The 19,985-nt window shown below is 46.4% G+C and overlaps 1 protein-coding gene and 2 long non-coding RNA genes across 7 annotated transcripts in view; 2 read left to right on the top strand and 1 right to left on the bottom strand.

The window, feature by feature from the left end:
- Window positions 1-19,985, bottom strand: part of dip2cb (disco-interacting protein 2 homolog Cb) — a 72,155-nt gene that overhangs the window by 36,153 nt on the left and 16,017 nt on the right. Inside the window, exon 1 of one of the 5 annotated variants that reach the window (XM_078099652.1) lies at window positions 7,198-7,284. The exons of the other annotated variants lie outside the window; for them this stretch is intronic. The gene's annotated coding sequence lies outside the window, so the exon portion shown is untranslated. Of the gene's footprint in view, window positions 1-7,197; window positions 7,285-19,985 lie in introns of those variants that run through there. 5 annotated transcript variants of the gene reach the window in all.
- Window positions 10,562-19,985, top strand: part of LOC144405544 (uncharacterized) — a 73,062-nt gene continuing 63,638 nt past the window's right edge. The window contains exon 1 of the long non-coding RNA XR_013467195.1: window positions 10,562-10,598. This is a non-coding gene — a long non-coding RNA (uncharacterized LOC144405544). The remainder of the gene's footprint in view (window positions 10,599-19,985) is intronic.
- On the top strand, window positions 12,529-15,134 carry LOC144405543 (uncharacterized). The gene is made up of 3 exons (XR_013467194.1): window positions 12,529-12,968; window positions 13,123-13,896; window positions 14,766-15,134. It is a non-coding gene; the product is annotated as an uncharacterized LOC144405543 (long non-coding RNA).

Here is a 19,985-nt window from a genome sequence, read left to right as displayed (position 1 = left end):
ACATATTTGTCTCGCTGTCAGTGAGACAGACGGCGAGACAGGCAGACAGACTTGTTGCTCATTTCCATTTAGATGAGTCCATTAAGATCACGACCCACCGACGGAACCTCGACTCTCACCTCATTCGTCTCAGATTAAAAAGTGCAGCTAAATGATTTGTTGGTGTGAAGGAAAGTGACCACTTCAAGCTTCCTCCGCTTCCTCTCCTTCCTCCTTTTTCCTCCTCTCCTTCGTCCATCGCCTCCTCCTCTTCTCTCCACAGCTCCTCATGTCAGGTGTGTGTGTGTGTGTGTGTGTGTGTGTGTGTGTGTGTGTGTGTGAATGTGTGCGCACAAGCTGAACACCAGAAGATGGAGACGTTGAAATAAACAACAAATAGAGGAAAGGCGGCGACGTTCAGAGAGAAGAGAGAAACAACCCAACGAAGCTTCTTATGGAAACACAAGCAGATTTCTTTGGATTTTTAGTAAAAAAATAAATAAATGAGCTTAACGCTTTTTCCAACCACATCCGAGGAGATTTAATCTGCTTTATGATTTGTAATGAGTCCACTAATCGTGAAGCGCCACCATCCGTCATCTCATCGCTCCACTCAGACGCTCAGGGATTGATTGGTTCTGGCTGGGAGCCTCATGACACCAGGAGATCCATTATGGGGGGTGGGGGTGTGGGGGGGGAGGCTTGTATTTCTTTCATTGAAATGTTTCATTTATATCTTTGCTTCCACTGCATTAATTGTTGTTGTCCGTTTTAACTTAAAGCAACTTGCATCCGTTGGACAATGTGTGGGCAGAATACAGAAATCTCTGGCTGTAAGAAGTGGGCGTTGTCACGGTAACACCACGCGGGCGGTGGACTGATGCTGACGGCTCAAGTTTGGGGATTTGGGGAAGTTACCATGTTTGTAAAGTGAATGCCAACAGACACGTTTCAGCTTTAAAGCCTCTTTTTCAGCCTCCGTTGTCCTCGAGATGCCTTCAGCACTTAAGCACAATATGGCCACAATCATCATCATCATCATCAGCAGCAGCATCGTCGTCCCGTGCTGGATTTCCTTTTAACGCCATGTGCGTGGAAGACGAGCGGCTCGGATTTCATTGCAGTCTTAACATGAGTAAATGCCCCCCCCATATGCTCCCTGCTGAGTGTTTGTTACGGTGCTACACCCTTTACTCTTTTCCTCTCCCTCCCTCTCCCAGAAAGAAATAAACAGGACCTGTCGAGGGTGGGGAGGAGGCAGGCGGAGGCGGGGGGGGGGGGGTGGCGGTGCAGCAGTGGGAGAAGAGAAGAAGAAGAGGAAGGGGAGGAAGAGAGGGAGGTCTCTGCCGTTCTGCTTTATTCTGGATCAGCTGGGCTTGTGTGGTGCTCGATGAACACTAATGAATCCACTGGAGAGGAGGAGGGGGGACGGGGGAGGAGGGGGGAGGAGGGTGATGCAGCAGAAAACAGGCAGCGCACACACACAGGAGGACTCACACTCTGTGACTCCACCACCGTAACAAGTTGCCTCACGGCAGCTGCTTCATTTCATTCTGCTTCATACACAGAATAATAATCGATGGAGGGAAATAGAAGAGGGGGGGAGGGAGGGGGGGGGGGGCAGGAGAGAGGGAGACAGACACAGAGAGACCGGAGTGACAGAGAGACAGACGGCAGTGGTCCTGATCCACCACACTCCTCTCCTCACAGAGACGTTGGAGAGGAGACGATCAAACTACGCCGCCGACATTCATCCCCGACAGGCCCTGCTATTAAAAAAGAAGCGCTCTGGGTGGATAAATCAAATAAACCCATGACACGGCCACAGCAGAAACACAAGCAGCAAGTTACTACCCTGTACGAGTACCTCGTACCAATACCTGTACCTCGTACCAGTAACTCGTACCAGTACTTGTACGAGGATAGTGTATTGCTGCAGTGGTCCGAGTGTACAAATATCACGCCGCATCCTCTCCGTTGTCATGACAACACCAAGACCAATCAGAGCGTGACCCCAAGCGAGGAGAAGCGAGCGGAGGGAGGTGCTCGGATTCTTGACCGTCGTCTGGAGGGACAGAACATCAATCAACTCTTAAAGCTGCTACATGCATGTCGCTAGCTAGCATTTAAAAAGTTTTCTTTATTTACTTTATGGCATCACTCCGTAGCGCCGCTAGTGACCACGTGATCCGGAGAGACGTCATGCCGTTGGCGCATTTGAAGCTCGGACCCTCTCGAAGGGGGAAACCCAACCAACGGCTCATCAAAGAGCAGCTTCTCCTTCCTCTCTGCAGCTCCATCAGCCGTTTCATCTCCATCAATCTTTCACGCCGTCTGACTAAAGAGCACTGACGCAGCTTGGGACAAACCAACCGCTGGGGGGGGGGGGGTGGATGTGACAGGAAGTACACGTGCCCCCGAAATCAGGTGTGAGATGAATCAATCAATCAGACACACACGGCAAAAACACTCTCAAGGGACCTTGGAGCACTTCTCCGTGTGTCAGTCTGTGGACGTGTGAAGGGAGGTCGTAAGCGTGCAAGGCCAAAAGCGCCGCACCACCCAGTGTGTGTGTATGTGTGTGTGTGTGTGTGTAAAATAAAGAATAAAGCAACATCCTCAGCCTGTACTGCCGTGATGGTTCAGTCTGTTTAGCTCCTCCTGGGGGGGGGGGGGTTCCCCGACTGACCTCCAGACGTCTGAAGGCCCGACGGCTCCTTGCACTCAGACACCGGAATCCCCCCCATCTCTATAATTCAGGTGTGTGAATTAGACCTGCTGCATTATTAAATGTTTGCCCCCCCCCCCATCCCGACCGAGCCCCACAAGCTGATCCAAATCTGTCACTTCCCCTCACACTCGGCTCAGGGTGACAGGGTCCGTCTGGCCTGACACACACACACACAAGCACTATATATTATATATCATAGATAATATATGGGACGTTAGCCCAGTTGGGTTATTCAAAGGCCGCATTAAAACGGAGCTGCAGTGTTTTTCATATTTAAAGAGATATTCCAGCTCGTGCACACTGCAGCCAATCAGTGTCTGAATCCGGACATACATAAGATTATAATAAAGGAGGTTTTCTTTTGGTACCGTCGAGATGAATCTCGAGATGTTCTAATCCATCTTCTAAATAGGCGGCCGCGCTCGTTGTCATTTTGATAAATGACGTCTACAAATACATCTGAAAAAGTATGAAGACGTTGTCTGTTTCTGTGTTAACCTTGTAATGGACTTAATAAACGGCTGAAAATTGAAATTGGCCGCGCTCGTTTGAATGTTGGTCACAAATGGCATGAATCAACACAAGTGCATGGAAACATTGCCACAACTTCTCTATTTCGTGTTGCCTGGTTTATCGGCGCCACAAAACACAACGCCATCCAACGGAAAAACCGAGCTGGTGATCGATTTTTCTTCCTCCCTTTTCTTCCTTTTCCAAACTCTGTTTTTTCCCCTCGTTCTGCCTCCTGTTTTGCTCTTAATACACTTGTTTTCTTCCTCTCTTACTCCCCCCCCCCTTGTCTCCTCGCTGCCTTCGCTCTGCCCATATAAGGGCGGCTTGCTCTCGGGCCGTGGCTCCACCCGGCAGACCGGCACACATCCCTGGATTTAAGGTGGAATGGAGGTTCGATCCTCGCAGCACAAAGTCAAGGTTGCAAATCAAATGTAGATTAAAATGACGACTAGAACGATGTTTACATTACGTGTTCTGCATTTACCCCCAATCTCCCGGGTGCACAAAATAACTCTCTGAATAGCAAAATAACGCGCAGAAAGACGCTCAGTATGCGTCTTTCGTGAGGCCCCCTGGTGGTCGTAGCCAAGAATGCATGTCGGGATACAAGACAAATACAAGATTTATTTCTGGGTGTAGGATCTCCATATTCGTGTAGATTAACACATTAACCTACACGAATATTGTGGCGAGATATATATATATATATATATATATATATATATATATATATATAATATTATGTTATGTGATTTGGGATGTTTGTCAACAAGATCACCTTTAGTAGTAAAGTAGAAAAGTGAAGCATTCTCTCTAATGTCCACCAGGGGGCGACTCCTCTGGTCCCATAGAAGTCTATGAGAAAATGACTCCTGACTTGCCTCAGTAAACATAGAGAGAGCAATAAGTCTCCCGAGTTGGAATATTGTCTATTTCTGTATTTTGTAAATGCAACAAAAATATGAATATTTAAAACCATTTTGGACCTCAGTGGACTCAAAATGTTAAAGATGCAGATTGTTAAGCTGTCCGGACAGCTGGCCCATGGTCTGTGTGTGTGTGTGTGTGTGTGCATGTCCACACCTGGTGAATGCTGACTAACCAACAAGATCCTGCTGCGACTGACAGGCGAGGATGAGGAAGAGGAGGCACGAGGAGGAGCACAGATGGGGAGCGTCAAATAACAGAAACATTCCTCTAAAAACATGAACGAAAACCATGAAATCCTAAAGAAATCAAATTGGTGACGATTTATATCAAGTTAACAGTTTAAAGGAATCTCCGATTCAATTAGAAGTTTTCCTGAGATGAAATTAGATTAAACATTTTTTTTTAGAAACAAATACACATTTCCCCAAAATGTTTACATCTTCTTTCAGTTTGGTGTGTGCTGGTGGCGACACACACACACACACACACACACACACACACACACACACACACACACACACACACACACACACACACACACACACACACACACACACACACACACACACACACACACACACACATAACATATGGTTTATGTATCTGAGGACAGTTATGGGCTTGTGTTGTCCACAACGCGCAATAAATAATGCAGCAGAAGCATATGTTTCCAATATGCGAGTGTGTGTGTTTTGGCCCGCGGGTACTTCCAGCACGTCCTCCATCATGTCCGCTGGCTGCCTGCTGATTGGCTGAAGACGTTGGACCTGCAGAAGCAGGCTGATGGACTTAAAGATTCAGAAATGTATTTAAATGTATTTAAATTCAGCAGCCGCTTCCTTCCGTGAGCGTCTGTTGGGGCGGAGCAGGTGGGGAGGGTCTCGCTGCCTTGCTCAGGGGAACACGGGCAGATGTGCTTCCGCTGGAGTGCGTTTGGCTAATAACGCAACTCAGCATGCAGCTCAGCTGTGACTGCAAAACAATCCGGGCGCCTTCTGCCACCACAACCCCCCCCCCCCCTCTTCCCCTTCCGCCATTAATACCAATGAAAAGTATTACTTCTCGTCCCCTCCGAACACTGAAGCCATCAGAGCGAGAACATGCGAGGACGGTTCTGTAACGAAGTCGAGTGCAGGCTGCGCTCACCTCGCCGAGGCCGACCGATACTTCATTACAGCTTAAGTGGGAAAGAATCGATGGCCGGCGGGGAAGTTAGTCCGGCCGTCACTCACAGGCGAGGGGGGGCCGGGGGAGGAGGACAGTAGCAAGAAGGAGCTTTTGGGGCGAGATGTCGAGTTCAACCATTGAGGGATCTCAACAACTGCACTGTGTGCACACACACACACTTTCTACTGCACCCTTTAATGTACACTGAACAATTATCCTATCATCAGCTCACGGTGGTCTCTCCTCCACCACTCATCCAATAATATCTCCACCAGACCCCCCAGGTGTGAATGAAGCCCCCCCCCAGCACGACAGAGATGAAAACACTTCACGCACCTCACAAAACGTCTATATATCCAAAAGCTCCGATGATTCTCTTTGGAAAGTCAAGACACCGACCACTTGATGCTCGCCTGCTGAGGAGGATAATTGTGAACATTTGTCTTTGTGTGGCGGATTATTCATTAAAGCCTCTTTTTATCATTTAAACGGACGGCCTTTCACGTCAAGGTCTCTGAGCTCCACTCGAGACTCTCAGGACGGTGAAGGTCTGAAAATAGCAAAATAGCTCCCCGGTCCCGGGGAGAAGAAGCACTGAAGCGCTCTTGGCAGCAGGACGCGTCTGCTTAAAGCCTGAGAACCCATTTGGGTTCCATTGAAAAAAAGAGCAGGAATGTCGCGTGTTATGTGAGCGCAAGCCGTCAAAACTCCCCTTCCAATGAAAACACACGGACTGGTGACCAGCAGCGGATGAATAATTGCTCTGCGCTCAGATTTGGTGGTGTTCTCACATTCCTGCCGGGGGGGGCACACATCAATCACGGCCCCCGACCGAGGCGCCATTAATTAAAAATATGAATCTGAAATGAATCTTCACAGATTAAACCATGTAGCGCACGCCGAGGCCACCGGAGAGGGAATTAGCACTCAGTTAATTATGATACATGGGTACGCATGTTTCCCGTGGGGGGGGGGGGGGGGCACATCCCACCAGCTCTTAGCTGCCAAACAACGTTGTCGCCTCAGGAGTAAAAACATTCTAAATACACACTTCTCGACCAATTACGTTTAGAACTTATGTCACCAGGCAGCAGGAGGAGTGTAGAAAATAATCCTTTTCTCCAAGCAGGGGGGGGGGGTTTAAAGTCTCTCACTAAAAACCCCACGCGGGCGTTTGATTGTGGGGGCGCAGAATAGTTTCAGAGGAGAACCCTGACTCATCGCAGAGATTCAAACATTCAAACCACGAGAAGGAAAGTCTGCTTTTGATCTTGGGAAGGTGCAGACTGTGGGCGACCGTAAAAAGATGGATCGCGACCCGAGTCGACCAAGTTGTGGTTCTGACCCCCCCCCTCCCCTTTGGGTCCCGCAAAATGAGCCTTCTTCTAAGGGTGCTTCGGCCATCCGATCATTGCCTCCTGGACGTCTCTCTGAAGAAGTGAAGCCGGAACGCACCGGGTGTGACCCGGATGTGACCTTCCATAAGCAGAGAACGTATGGAGTTGAAGTCTAACCATCTAACCGATTTGAATCTCCTCACCAGTGTCCTTAATGCCCGTGTTGCTACAACATGTAGCAGACGTAGCTGTCAGATGGTCACATTATCTCGTGCACTGTTTCTCCCTTCATGAGGCCACTCAGAACTGCCTGCAGGACAAAGCTCCGACACACACACACAGAAACGGATTGGACGGATTGAAAGCTGCTTAACTTGCAAACATAACGGCAAATAAGACTCTTAGACGCGATGAGCTCGAAGCTGCAGAGCGCCGAGCAACGGAAACGGACACAAGCGAACAGCTGCTGTTACAGAAACCAGCAGAAAACTCGCAGCGCGTCCCATTGTTCTGCACACAAACACACAACCACACACTCACAGTCTGGTCGACTCGGTCGGCACACAGGCGGTCGGGGCGGCAGAAGGCGAGCGCCGCCGGCCATTTCTCAGTCCGCCATTTTTGAACTGCGGGCCGAGCGGGCGGAATGTGCCACACCACCCTGAGCCACATGCTTCTGTCTCTGCGTCCACGTCATCGCCAGAAACCCGGCAGCTTCACGCCGCCGCCCCAAGAACCGTCCTGCCTGTGTGTGTGTGTGTGTGTGTGTGTGTGTGTGTGTGAGAAGGGCTTCACTAACATCGTTTCCTTTCACATATTCTCTTTTTGACCAGTTGTATTATGAAAGTATGGAAATGGAGGATTCAATAGAACTTCCTTAGTAGCAACAATATTTATACATATATATATATATTTATTTTAAAAATGTATTCCTCTACTTCTTCTCCTACTCTGTTTACTGCTGCTTGTTTATTCATAAACTTTACCACAAGTTACATTAATTGAATAAAGAGGTGATTAAGGTGTCGTCAGGACACACACACACACACACACCTACACACACACACCTCTCTGAAATGTGTGTGAGCTGATATCAGAGAGGAGAAATGCCACGTGGGATTACCGTGTCACCCTGACGCTTCTATAAATAGCACAGCATTCAGTCTCAGTGTGTGTGTGTGCATGTGTGCGTGTGTATGTGTGTGCGTGCGTAGGTACGTATGTGTGTGTGTGCGTGTGTATGTGTGTGCGTGCGTAGGTACGTATGTGTGTGTGTGCGTGTGTAGGTGGTTCTGCATACTACAACTGGGCCAGAAACACGGTCTTAACCACAAAGTTGGAATCTTTGGATCCGGGAGCCTCAGTGTGCTCCAGCGACTGCTGCCCAGGTGCCCCTGAGCACTGTTCAACACACACACACACACACACACACACACACACACACACACACACACACTTTCAGCAGTTCAACACACACACACACACACATACTAATCGTGTGAGAGTCTAGGGGTGTGTGCGTGTAGAGGAAGAGCCATGTGATCTGCTTCACCTCTGCTCAAACACTGCAAAGTCAGACTCGTAGTTGTGGGTTTGATTCCCGCTGCAGCCAATTCGTCCTTTAACGCGGCGCTCGCCCTTGAGCATGGCATTGCGATTGGGATGAGTGTAACAAGAGTGAGGAAGATGAGATGGAGATAAAACGTGAGGAAGCGAGTACAGTCAGAAGATGAGGCAGAGGGAAAGTAAAAGAGAAGGATACATGGGGGGGAAGGAAAGGAAGCAAGGGTTACGAACAAAGCAAAGAACGGTAGGAAAGAGGATGCAAGAACGGCCGAAGCCACGGCAGAGGACAAAAATGAGGGCCGGGCGGTTGCCGTGGGAGACCGTGAAGGGCGGATTGTAACGTCACAAAACCCGCCACCTTCAGAGGCTTTTAAGAGCATTTTGTATTTTAAAGAGAAGCGAGATCATTTTCAATAGAGGTCAAACACTCACTTTCTATGTCGGCCATCGACAAACGCGGCGACCTCGCACTCGACCCCTCCTTTATCACCCCCCCCCCCCCCCCCACCCCCCGCTGGGCTGCGATTGGTCTAATTGCTCAGATTTGCCGGGTCAACGACGCTGTTGACCTATCAGCAGAGAGCGAGAGCCCTCGACCCCGAGCGATTCAGCTAATCCTCTTAATGCATGTTAGTGTGTGCGTGTGTGTGTGTGTGTTTAACAACTTAAATCCCCTTCGGTTACAGGATTAATCAGCGTTACTTATTAACCGCGAATGTGATTTCCCCCTTTTTATCGGATTCTCATGAAGCCGTCTGTCAGAACAAAGTAAACATAGTATACTATCATTATTAATAAGTGTAATTATGCTATAAATACAGATGTTTTCACTGATGAGACTCTTCTCTCACAAAAAAATGTGCGCTGCAACTCGTCATCCATGTAACCATGAAGCAGGACGTATAAAGAGTCAATCAAAGGGGGGCGGGACATCGGAGTATTTATTACTTCTTTACGGTTCCTGTCTTCTCGTACTAGAAGCTGTGTTACTGTAACAGCTGAGCGCATCGAAGCTCCTCCCTTAAAGGAGTTGAACATCTTTCATTCTTCATGAAACGTATTATTATTGAAAAGGCCGAGTCATATTCAGGTTATTCTTAATTGGGCCTTATTCTTATTGCAGTATTTTATTCATAAGACGTGTGGTTTCGAGCTACAGATTACGGCGGCAACCTTTTCCCCTCTTTTGTCCCCATATTTCAAGTCAGAAAGTTAGCCGTTAGCCGTTAGCCATGTTATCAGCCAATTGGCTGTAGAGGTGAGCTGTGTTACAGAAATGACACTGAAGCCGTGGGGGGGTTGAACATCTGCTTGCTTATCGTTCTAATGTTATCGGCTGAGAGGGGTCAACCGGGTCCAAGTTTACCCGCCTAAAAAAACAGAGCTGGTCCATAAAAAAAGGTCTCACATAAATACAGACACACACACCCACACACAGTAGACGCTCTGGTTGTGACCCGTGTGTCGGTGATCTCTATATTTTGAGACGAGATGTGTAAGATGTGTGTTAACGTGCAACAGGTCGCCTCTGAGGGTCGTGTGGAGGTCATGAGAAGCAGCAGAGTGGCGGCTGAATAAACCTCTGACAGCTGGTCTCACACACACACACACACACACACACACACACATCTCTCTGTGTGCCCTTCAGGAACAGTTTCACTTCTGGCTGAATTCAAACTTTCAAAGCGATAAGTGGGAAACCGTGTTGATTCCATACTGACATTAACTAAATGTCAAATTTAAACCGCGGAGAATTGACTGACGATGAGTTGAAGGAGAAAAGCAGCAGGTTTCAACTAAATGTTCTTTCAAGTGTTGAAACTAGAGATTGAGACCATAAACTTACAGTGTTTACTGAGGGAATAAATCAAGAGAGAAGTGGAGTCATTTTCTCATAGACGTCTAGGGGACCAGAGGACAACTGAAGCTTTGACGTCACTTTCAAGTCTTTTATTCCTCTGAGCTCCTAACAAACAAGCTCATTATACAATTAGAGGAGGACACAAAAGAGTTTAGAGCGGTCAAATATTTGAAGCCCAGTTTCACTCAATACAATGTGGGAACACACACACACACACACACACACACACACCGTGTAGTACAATAGCCTGTTTCACAAGGTTTCAGGCCCTGGACAAACACATTAAATTTGAATCAATATACAAACGGACGTGAACACTGGCCCAGTTACATTAATGAAACCAACTGTGTGTGTGTGTGTGTGTGTGTGTGTGTGTTCATGGTGACCTTAAGGCACAGCTGAGGGTCTGACTGCCAGCGCTGCTGTTTATATGCCTGGAATGCATGACTGAATGCCATCCACAGCAACGCGTGTCTTTGTGTGTGTGTGTGTGTGTGTGTGTGTGTGTGTGTGTGTGTGTGTGTGTGTGTGTGTGTGTGTGTAGGGGGGGTGGGGAATCAGGTGTCTCTTTAGCAGATTTAGCTGTAAAACTGTCACAAAGCATCCAAACTCGAGACGCCTATTTGCATGTTTCTCAGTACATACAGTTCAGAGTGTGTGTGTGTGTGTGTGTGTGTGTGTGTGTGTGTTCAAAGAGTTCCACTGCAATATATGGAGGTCCCCTCTTTGATATGTAAATATCACTCAAGATGCTTCTTGGTAATTTCTTCAAAAGATAAAAAATAAAACCAAATTTTCTTAACGTTCTTAAAGAAAGAACAACCTTTAAGTGTCACTCAACCAGGATTACCATGTTAAAGTGTTATATTTTCTATTAAATCACCAGTAAAAGAGCCCCACTTAGCCAGTCCACTCTTGGTATGGTAGGACAGTATGTGTGTGGGTTGTGTGTCCTGTGTGATAAGACAATGCTCACTGTGTGCGTGTCTATCTGCAGTGTGTTGAAGAGGTAGTCATAGATACACACACACACACCAAGAACAACAAAGAGAGAGCTGTGTGTGCCCCCCCCCACGACACACACACACACACACACACACACACACACACACACACACACAGAGTGCAACTGTTAAACTGCGTCATTTAGCTAATCCACACTCAAAAACACAAGGCAGGCCGAAGCTTCCCGGCTGAGGCTCCACAGTCTTCTTCAGATGGAAAATGAGACGTCTCTTTGATTCCCAGGAAGTGAGTCACGGCTCAGTTTGAAGTATTCAGGGACAAAGGTCTGCCAGTTGTTTGTCTCTGTAGAGACACGAGTTTTAGTCCCCTGTCATTTAAGACAAAAGTACTTCAGATACTTTAAGTCCAAATGATGAGCAAATCAAGATCATTAAGGGTACTGTTAATGGGAACTGTTTTCCTAAATGTAAATTAGAACAAAACCGACTGCATGGACCAACCACAGTTGTTTACAGGCCCCCAAATCATTGGACATGTAGATCCAAACGCGAGATTACCCTCCAAGCTGCACGTGTTGTTGCTCAAACAGACTCTTTTAAAGACAAATCTCACTGCAGCACATTTCTATTTTTAACCGCCACGCCGGCTCAGGAGAAGACGGTCGGACGGCATCAAAGGTCGTCCATCTCGGACTGTCGATAATTCAGAAATAAAAGACCGCGGCTGGAAATAGAATGAGTGGAGAGAAAAGAGGAGGACGAGCCGTCTTCACAACGTCATCACGGACAAATTGAGACATGGAAACCAAACCCAACCTAATGTGGACATGTGATACAAAACCCACCATTTAAGTTCTTTCATTGACTTAAAGTGTTTCTTGGAAACTGCAAACGAATTTACTCAATAGTAACTACAACTTTAGTCTGATGAATACAGTTGCAGCATCTATGTTGTTCATGTTTACAAGCAGCTTCTTTTCAAAAAGTTAATTCTATGCCGCAAAAGTTAATCAGCGTATTCGGGACCCGGAGTCGCCGACGTGGCTCCACCCGTCCCTGAGAAAAACAAACGCACCCCCGTCCCAAGTAGCTGCTCTAAAACACTACGCACATTGATCGATGGACGCTGAACGACTCCTCCCCAAATACTTTTAATAAAAAAGAACCGAACGCAACGAGAAGAAAAGTGATTCCCTCTTTCTCCTTCAGGAGCCTCGGCTCCCACGCGGCCCACAATTCCTTGCGGGCCTGTCGACACACAAACGAGCACAGCCGCCCGCCCTTTTTGTTACGCACTTTTGGAGGCCGTACGTACGCACACACACACGCACACACACACACAGGGGCGTAAGCCTGGCCTCCAGCAGGGCATCTGTCACTGGTCATCAGAGAAAGAGAGCATTCCTCTGGTCGCCACACACACACACACACACACACACACACACATTCTCTGTATCCAAAAAAAGAAAAACACTGTTTCTCTCAGAAGATAGAAAATTGAAAACAGCCTGAATTCCAAGAGCTCCGCTGCAGCTTTTTGAATTCCTGCTGCAGAGAAACAGAGACTTCTCTTTGGACTGATCAACATTAACATCAAGGGTTAGGGTGCAGTTCCACCCTCGCTTACATCTTTTATTTTGTAGTTTTCAGGCTGTTTTTGGTCCACGTTTCCTCGCACGAGGAGACAACAATGAGTGCAGTGTGCGGCTGCACCTGTTGGTTCCATTCATCTACCCTGGAAGCCCAGTAGCGAGCGCGGACTGGTTTCCTCATCATGACGGATCAAAGAAAAAAAGAAAAAAAAAAAACTTCCTTCAGGTTGGAATAAAAAAAAAAAAAAGTCTCCGACAATTGAAGCCGAAGCGTCTCAATCGCGCGTTCTCTCCCCCGAGCAGCAGGGGGCGACTCATCGCATAGACGTAAGTTAGCATCAATCAATCAATATATAACCGTTGTTTTTCATCTTGCTTCTTTCTTCGCTATGTCTCTTTACTTTTACTTTAACTGGCGCTGCTGTGAAGGCTGTGAACATCCCCACCGAGGGACTAACGAAGGATTAACCTGTTTTATCAGGAGACGTCCACGAGTCAGGGGACTCAAACTACTTGTACTCCACTCGGGGTCCTCGGCGAGAACATCAACATTAACAACATCTAGTTGCACTGAATTAGAGCTGCTGATTTAGGGGCGTTAAACGGACACACAGCTCAATAACAGCCATGATTTGTGTCCCCTTCATCCCGGGATCATGCGCTGCCTTTCCACCGCGGCAGGAAGCGACCTGGACGAGTTACAGATGGATTGTAACCGGTTTCATCTCCTGAATAAAACACGTGTGCTCCTCCGACTCTCAGGCCACGCCTCAGCTTTTAAATGGTCTACAATGCTCTTATTTCATCATCGGTCGATTTATTGACGACACTGGAGAGAAGATCCATAACACAGAGGTAGTCCGCTCTTATTCAACATTATTGAAGGCCTCCCAAAACGGAATGATAAAATGAGGTTGAAGTTTCACTGCATGAAGACGTTCCACGTTACGGTGAAAAGTGAGACTTTCCCTCTGGAAATAATTCCTTCCTTTCTTCGTCCTTAGTGGACAAAAGAAGCTCTGTACCACACAAAGCTTCTTTTATCAGCGAAGGAGAAAGTCGAAGGAGCGAAGGAGAAAGTCCTGAGGATGAAACATGTTAATACAGTCGCTCCGTCAGAGGTGCATTCTGGGTGTTTGCCGTTCTACCAGAGTGTCTGTGGCTGCATGTATATTTGACTGAAACAATGACAAAGGAGACAAAAATGGAGGGAGCAGATGAAAGAGAAAGAAAGAAATGAAGATGCGAGAAGGAGGTAAGGAGTCAAGAAGAAAGTATGGAGAAAAACGAGTGAAATGGGACTACAGTACCCAGAATGCACACACACTGCCTTTCAAACTACAACAGAGCCTTTATTTGGAAACTTAAACTTTTAACCTGAACTTTAACAAGACAATAAAACGCAGGGAAAACAAAGTCGTGGCAGGAAGCATCTGTGCTGAATTAGAATAGAGACCCGATCTCCATGGCAACACAACGCGAGCCGGGCGACGGACTTTAACGGTCACAGAGAGCCGACCGAGCGTACCTCAGTCAATGCAGCGCGCATTAGCACGTTTTCAAACATTTTATACGGTTTGTCAGTTGAGAAAGTGTCAGCGGTAGAAACGATAGCATCGTTTCATCCAAACATCTGAACTTTCTTCAAACGTATATTGAAGTTTAAGTCGACTAAACACATATTGATTTATGAGGATATGAATGCATGAGTTTAGAACGCTGCAGGAGAAAAACCTCATCGCTTGGTCCATAGTTTAAACCGATGAATTCAAATCAGATTTTATTCATCAACCAACTGAAACACAACTTTAGTCGGAACCCAGTGAGGTGAGGTGTTCAAACCTGCAGAACCTAATCCAGACCTCTAGAGACCCAAAAGAGTTTTCGAAAGATGCATAAAAAGGGCAAAAGAGAATGATTTTGAATGGCAACATCGGCGATGCTTTTTGAACGGAAGCATTGATTTCTTTCCCTTAACATCAAACCCTGATTGAAAATCATGATCTAGTATTTTTAGCAATGCGGCTCATTTGCGTCACTTGTTTTCTGCTGCAGAATTTTCAAAAAGGCTCTCACACTCTTTTCTTTTTAATCTTGATTTCTTTTTCCGTGCTTCTCAATCAGCCGGCCGGAGTCGGGAGGACCAGAAACAAGCAGCCATGTGATGCAGCTGACATCACATTCATCATCACATTAAGGAATGAGACGTTGTGTTTGAGGCTTTCATGGCGCGTGACCGAGAAGAACACCCCCCCCCGCAGATATAAAAGCGTGTCATCGGCAAAGAAAATCACTTTAAGGAAACTATTTCGTATATTCTCTTTCGTTCAACTGAATCAAGAGAATTCCCTAAACGCATCTCATTTACAAGACTACGAGAAAATGCCATAATGAAATGCAAAGACTAATTGTACACCAATGTTTACGGACAGCTTTTGTTTTTAATGAAATCTGTTGTTTTTGGTTGTGGGAAATAAAGAAGCTGAGACTGAAGTACTATGTCATAATTATCAGTTACATAATTAGTAATAACAGGATAATAACAGGACAAATGTAGTGCTTTGATCATTTAGAAAAACGGCAGTACATTAAGTACAATAGGTCAATAATCAATAAAATAAACTCACATTCTTTTACAATGTGTAACTAAGTCAATAAATAGAACTCTAAACTCTTAGATTATTATTTCACAATAACCTGCGTGTGGTTTGTGTGTTGGTTCACACGTATAAACAAAGCCGGCTGGATGGTGGAAGATAACATTTCATGTGGTCAAACATTCCTCTTTGATATTTTCTCGCGACTTAAAGTAGAATTCCATCTTTTCTTTCCGCCCAAATATCGCTAAATTTCGGTCAGGCTTCAGCTTCAGTTTGTAAAAGGTCAAAGTTCGCGGTGCTTGGTTTGAAGAAGACGATGCAGCTGTGAGTGCGGGTCACGGGAAAGCAGACAAACAAGAAGCCTCCAGACTCCCGATGATCACTTGTGACTCTTCAGGAGACGTTCAGCTGATTTATGAAGGGCTGAAGAGCTAAAAGTGCTGCTGGTGACTCAGATTTTTCTGTTACTTCCTCTGCTGCAGGTTTTCTGTTGATAAATATCTCCAATTTATTATCTGATATTCTGATATGTGGATATAGTGTGAAGCATTCAGAATAATACACAGTGACTAGAACTGGAGCATTAACATAAGAACACAGCTCATTAAAGACAGGACCCTGGTGGGAGTTTGTCACCAACTGTCTAAAACTACTCTCACTACGGACTCGTGTTCTCATGTCAGATTTGAACCGGCGACCTAATTGAGCCTTGAAACGGCCGCGCAGATGGCGGTCTGGTCGGTGATGACCTCATTCGCCAGAACAATAAGACCAATACGCTCTGCACTGTGTGCACACATTGTGCACAATGTGTGCACGGCGCGTCCTCAAAGAGGAATCCACATTTCAGACTCTGAAATCAGAGTAGTAGAGTGTTTCTGTTGGACTGATAGATGTACTAAATGCATTAACAATGGATTTATATATGAACTACAAAGAGGTTTGAATGATCTGATGCTTCCACGTGTCGCTCTCAGGTTCGCGGTGCAAGAGACTGTAACTGTAAATGAAGGAAATAGAAATAGAAATGACCAGTTATGTGAAGCAGAATGCAGGATTTCTACGAGGACAAACTACATGAAGGATCTCTAGCAGCACATCGGTGCCATATGGCACGAGGGCGACAGGAAGTCTCATCCGGTACCAAAAGGACAGCGTGGGACAGCGTGAGACATCACGGCCCCGACTTCCCTTTCGAAGCGCCAGCCATCTGCTCGGGACGCGTCCTCCGCGAGACAGAGGGACACAGGGGACGGAGGGGACGGACCGAGGCTTTGCTCAGACCTCCGGGACATAAATATGTAGCACAGAACCAGGCCTGGACGGCGAGGAGGGGCCGTGGCGATGGAGAGGAGCGCTCGGGTTGCAAATAATTACAGCTTGGATGTTTCTCCAAATCTCCCGACAATCCAGAAAAGAAAAAAAAAAAGGTTTTCTTCTCTTTGGGAAAAGAAAAGCTTCGTCACACAGATGTTGGTTTGGAGAGAAAACAACGAGGACGAAAGTGACACGCGTGGGAGGGAGAGAAAAGGGGGGAGGAGGAGAGAGAATCCAGGTTGAACAGAGACGGGAAGGCCACCGCGGACAGAGGGACACGCCCATCCGTGACCTTTGTCCAAGGTCAACAACTACTCACCGTTATCTCTAATAATCAGTGAAGACACGAGGTCCATTATCATCATCGTCACATCATTGCTCCTATGATTTTACACCGTTCACAGCATGTGGCTCCCAAAAACACGTGTGTGTGGTTTCCGTCCAGCATCATCCCCCCAAGCCCCCCCCCCCCCCCCCCCTTCTCATGTGACCGCACCGCCAGCAGGTTAATCCTCTCATAGGTGTTTGGCAGCTCGGTTCATCCGGGTTTTATACAAACGTGTCCGGTGTGTGTAAACACGCCGTCCTGCACGTCTCCCAGAAACACACACACACACACACACACACACTCCACCGAAGAGTAAACAGTGAGATTTATTAAGTGTTTATGAGTCTCTCTTTAGAGACCAACGCTCCTTCCTTTTCTCTCACTTCCGCTGTTTCCATTTATTTGTCCATTGAAAGAAGGACCGTAATGTGTCCGTCCTCAACGCGACTCCTTCGTCACACTTGACAAACTGGACCAGCTGAGCAGTTTCCTCAACGTCACCTCATCCTCGCCTGCCGTTAGTACTTTGTTTGAGTTGTTTAAAATAATCATAACATCATGAAGCCGTTGATTAACCCCCCCCCCCCCACCACACACACACACACACACACACCTCCCCCGCTGAGCCAGAAGCAAAGGGAGCATCCAAAGAAAACTTTATTGCTTCATGAGACTTTCAATGGGAAACCACCTCAATCGCTCCTCTATGGAGCCAAATTCAGGTCAAAAGTTTTGTTCATTTGAAAAACAAACCTGAAAGTTGATGGCCCGCCCCCTACGCCACATCAGGGTCACAAGTCTGAATGTGAAAAAAGAGATCCGAACGCAAAAAAAAGAAGTGAAAATATAAGTTTTGAATCTAAAATTATAAAATCTGCCGAACCGAAAAAAATAGAGTGAATATCAAAAAATATATATAAGTGAAGATTGAAAAAATATATTTTATTCCAAAAAATATAGAGCTGAGTCAAAACTATATTCATCCCGGAAATAATTTTTGTTTTTATTTTGAACACATCGTTGTATTTTTCAATGTTCAACAACAAAACAATAACTTTCAGGTTCACATTTGTTTTTCAAATGATCAAAACTTTTGACCTGAATTTGGCTCCATGCTCTTCTTCTTGAACACAACTAAGAAACTAGACTCTCCAACCTGTGACATTTGTGGGACCTTTCAAAATAAAAGATCATCCTTAAACAATACAATCGTTATTTCGTCCCCTGCGGCATTCATTTATTCCACACAGCACGGCGGCTAATGTTGTCTCCGTGTGAGCAGAACCGCATCCAACACATTTTAAAAACACATCCAACACTTGAGTTACAACTTACAGTCTCGCTTTGAACGGCTTCAATCGATCGAAAATGTTCAAACTTTTCAAATATTCAATTTCACAGAATTGACTCATCGTTCCACTTTTCATCAGTTTTCTAGTAAATATTGAAAGGCACACCAGCGGTGTCGAAAATCACTTCGCCCTATTTGGTTTTCACACACACACACACACACACACACACACACACACACACACACACACACACACACACACACACACACACACACACACACACACACACACACACACACACAGACTGTTTTGTCAGGCGGATAAAAATACAACATGAGAAGTCGAGCCGCCCGCATCATTTGGTTAAAAAGCTTTGCCTTGCAGTGGACTTTCATCGTTTAATCACTGTTGAAGAACCACTTATAAGTAAGCTAAAGAAATGCCTGGTTTGTACGTCGCCATGACTTCGTTTGACCATCGAATCCTTTTGGTGGCTGCTCTTACGTGTGAGTCTCTTGTCCAAAGCAAAGGGAGCTTCTTTCTGCTTCACTCTTCCAAAGAGAAGCGAGTGGAACACGAGACGGAGGAAGGAGAAACGCACAATGGCTCATTTCAAGCAGCGCAAGAAAAAGTCACATTGTTGAGTGATTACACAACACCGCGAGGAGGAGGTCATTTGATGCTATTGATGAGAGAGTGGGGGGGGGGCGGCGCGGCGGAGCGTTTTCTTTTTTTTTTCTTTTTTTTGTTTCAAGCTTGAAAGGAGAAAATGATGAAATCTGTTTGGACTCAAGATAATCCTGTCAATGCTTGGCAGGGGACGACATCGACACCACACACACACACACACACACACACACACACACACACACACACACGCACACACACACACACACAGACTTTGATGAACAAGGTTTCGGCCTCTTTTCTTTGACCCTCTGAACTACAAAAGCAGTTTCTCACATGAACATAAAAGTCCTCTATGGAAACACAACCATCTGCTACAAGTAGAACCAAAGATATGTTTGTGTAGTACAACACGGAGACAATGACTTTAACACGGACTATCATATATAATAACTATCTATAGTTAACCGTGTATGACACACACTTATACACGCTGTGTGGATCATCATTCTTTTTGCATTTTTAAGCGAATTATCATTTTAATCCGGAGCTCTGCGACAGCTCGAGGCTCCGTCGTTGAACTGATGACCTTTGGGTTGTGCGATAAGGGCCGTTAACACAACGCTGCTACTGTCACATTGAGCTGAATTGTGAACGAGCCGCTTTCTCCGAGCAGTTGCGGCGAGGTCGTTTTCATAACTCCCCGACGACCTCTTTGCTCATCACTCAGGCTCCGCCCCCTTCGACCCGCAGCCCGCCCGGCGGCGCGAAGACGCAAACCAGGTACGCTCTCGCTTCAAGCGAAGGTGTTAGCTCTTCCCTAGCGAGTGAGATTTCAAGGTTACACAAAGAGGGAAAGAACCTGTGAGTCAAACATAGTGGGGGAGGTAGAGGGGAGGGGAGGGGGGGGGTGGTTTGTCAGGTTCAGAGGCAGTTTTATTTACATATGTAAAAGACACCATCTGGAGTACTGTAAACCTCCAACGCCCCGGCGAGCCACACATGGACGCTCTCCAGACTCCCAACAGTCGGCTCCGGGGGTTTCATGCCGAGGTTCTCCTGCAGTTTATACAAGTCTGTGACTGAGCGAAATACAGTTAAAACCCTTCATCAGCCTACTGTAGTTAGATATTCATCTTTCCGACCGTCCCTGAACACATCACGTAAGACGTAACAAGTG

This window comes from Gasterosteus aculeatus, chromosome 3, assembly GCF_964276395.1.
Source record: "Gasterosteus aculeatus chromosome 3, fGasAcu3.hap1.1, whole genome shotgun sequence".
Classification (NCBI taxonomy): Eukaryota; Metazoa; Chordata; class Actinopteri; order Perciformes; family Gasterosteidae; genus Gasterosteus; species Gasterosteus aculeatus.
Note: the sequence above shows the minus strand (reverse complement) of the source record. Positions and strands in the feature narration are given on the sequence as shown.